Below are 2,617 nucleotides of genomic sequence, written 5' to 3' on the forward strand. Positions count from 1 at the left end.
TCTCTAAGAATTTTGACGATTTCGTGCAGAATTCTGCTGTTTACTTGCAATTCAGCCGTTGAATCTTGGTAAAAAGTCATGATATTGTAGATTTCGTGCTCTTCTTTGCGAATTCAAGCCAGAAAACAACGAAAATCGGCGAGAAATCGTCGTTTTGCATCGAAATATGCGGTTTTCTGTAAGAATTTTGATGATTTCGTGCAGAATTCTGCTGTTTTCTTGCAATTCAGCCGTTGAATCTTGGTAAAAATCATGATTTTGTAGATTCCGTGCTCTTCTTTGCGAATTCAAGATAGAAAACAACGAAAATCAGCGAGAAATCGTCGTTTTGCATCGAAATATGCGGTTTTCTCCTAAGAATTTTGATGATTTCGTGCAGAATTCTGCTGTTTTCTTGCAATTCAGCCGTTGAATCTTGGTAAAAAGTGATGATTTTGTAGATTTCGTGCTCTTCTTTGCGAATTCAAGCCAGAAAACAACGAAAATCGGCGAGAAATCGTCGTTTTGCATCGAAATATGCGGTTTTCTTTAAGAATTTTGATGATTTCGTGCAGAATTCTACTGTTTTCTTGCAATTCAGCCGTTGAATCTTGGTAAAAAGTGATGATTTTGTAGATTTCGTGCTTTTCTATGCGAATTCAAGCCAGAAAACAACGAAAATCGGCGAGAAATCGTCGTTTTGCATCGAAATATGCGGTTTTCTCTAAGAATTTTGACGATTTCGTGCAGAATTCTGCTGTTTACTTGCAATTCAGCCGTTGAATCTTGGTAAAAAGTCATGATTTTGTAGATTTCGTGCTCTTCTTTGCGAATTCAAGATAGAAAACAACGAAAATCAGCGAGAAATCGTCGTTTTGCATCTAAATATGCGGTTTTCTGTAAGAATTTTGATGATTTCGTGCAGAATTCTGCTGTTTTCTTGCAATTCAGCCGTAGAATCTTGGTAAAAAGTGATGATTTTGTACATTTCGTGCTCTTCTTTGCGAATTCAAGCCAGAAAACAACGAAAATCGGCGAGAAATCGTTGTTTTGCATTGAAATATGCGGTTTTCTGTAAGAATTTTGATGATTTCGTGCAGAATTCTGCTGTTTTCTTGCAATTCAGCCGTTGAATCTTGGTAAAAAGTCATGATTTTGTAGATTTCGTGCTCTTCTTTGCGAATTCAAGCCAGAAAACAACGAAAATCGGTGAGAAATCGTCGATTTGCATCGAAAAATGCGGTTTTCTGTAAGAATTTTGATGATTTCGTGCAGAATTCTGCTGTTTTCTTGCAATTCAGCCGTAGAATCTTGGTAAACAGTGATGATTTTGTAGATTTCGTGCTCTTCTTTGCGAATTCAAGGCAGAAAACAACGAAAATCGGCGAGAAATCGTCGTTTTGCATCGAAATAAGAGGTTTTCTGTGAGAATTTTGATGATTTCGTGCAGAATTCTGCTGTTTTCTTGCAATTCAGCCGTTGAATCTTGGTAAAAAGTCATGATTTTGTAGATTTCGTGCTCTTCTTTGCGAATTCAAGCCAGAAAACAACGAAAATCGGCGAGAAATCGTCGTTTTGCATCGAAATATGCGGTTTTCTCTAAGAATTTTGATGATTTCGTGCAGAATTCTGCTGTTTTCTTGCAATTCAGCCGTTGAATCTTGGTAAAAAGTGATGATTTTGTAGATTTCGTGCTCTTCTTTGCGAATTCAAGCCAGAAAACAACGAAAATCGGCAAGAAATCGTCGTTTTGCATCGAAATATGCGGTTTTCTCTAAGAATTTTGATGATTTCGTGCAGAATTCTGCTGTTTTCTTGCAATTCAGCCGTTGAATCTTGGTAAAAAGTGATGATTTTGTAGATTTCGTGCTCTTCTGTGCGAATTCAAGCCAGAAAACAACGAAAATCGGCGAGAAATCGTCGTTTTGCATCGAAATATGCGGTTTTCTCTAAGAATTTTGATGATTTCGTGCAGAATTCTGCTGTTTTCTTGCAATTCAGCCGTTGAATCTTGGTAAAAAGTCATGATATTGTAGATTTCGTGCTCTTCTTTGCGAATTCAAGATAGAAAACAACGAAAATCAGCGAGAAATCGTCGTTTTGCATCGAAATATGCGGTTTTCTCTAAGAATTTTGATGATTTCGTGCAAAATTCTGCTGTTTACTTGCAATTCAGCCGTTGAATCTTGGTAAAAAGTCATGATATTGTAGATTTCGTGCTCTTCTTTGCGAATTCAAGATAGAAAACAACGAAAATCAGCGAGAAATCGTCGTTTTGCATCGAAATATGCGGTTTTCTCTAAGAATTTTGATGATTTCGTGCAGAATTCTGCTGTTTTCTTGCAATTCAGCCGTTGAATCTTGGTAAAAAGTCATGATTTTGTAGATTTCGTGCTCTTCTTTGCAAATTCATGCCAGAAAACAACGAAAATCGGCGAGAAATCGTCGTTTTGCATCGAAATATGCGGTTTTCTGTAAGAATTTTGATGATTTCGTGCAGAATTCTGCTGTTTTCTTGCAATTCAGCCGTTGAATCTTGGTAAAAAGTCATGATTTTGTAGATTTCGTGCTCTTCTTTGCGAATTCAAGCGAGAAAACAACGAAAATCGGCGAGAAATCGTCGTTTTGCATCGAAATA

This window comes from Gnatocerus cornutus, unplaced genomic scaffold (assembly GCF_029298725.1).
Source record: "Gnatocerus cornutus isolate USDA-ARS CGAHR unplaced genomic scaffold, icGnaCorn1.1 ctg00000061.1, whole genome shotgun sequence".
Classification (NCBI taxonomy): Eukaryota; Metazoa; Arthropoda; class Insecta; order Coleoptera; family Tenebrionidae; genus Gnatocerus; species Gnatocerus cornutus.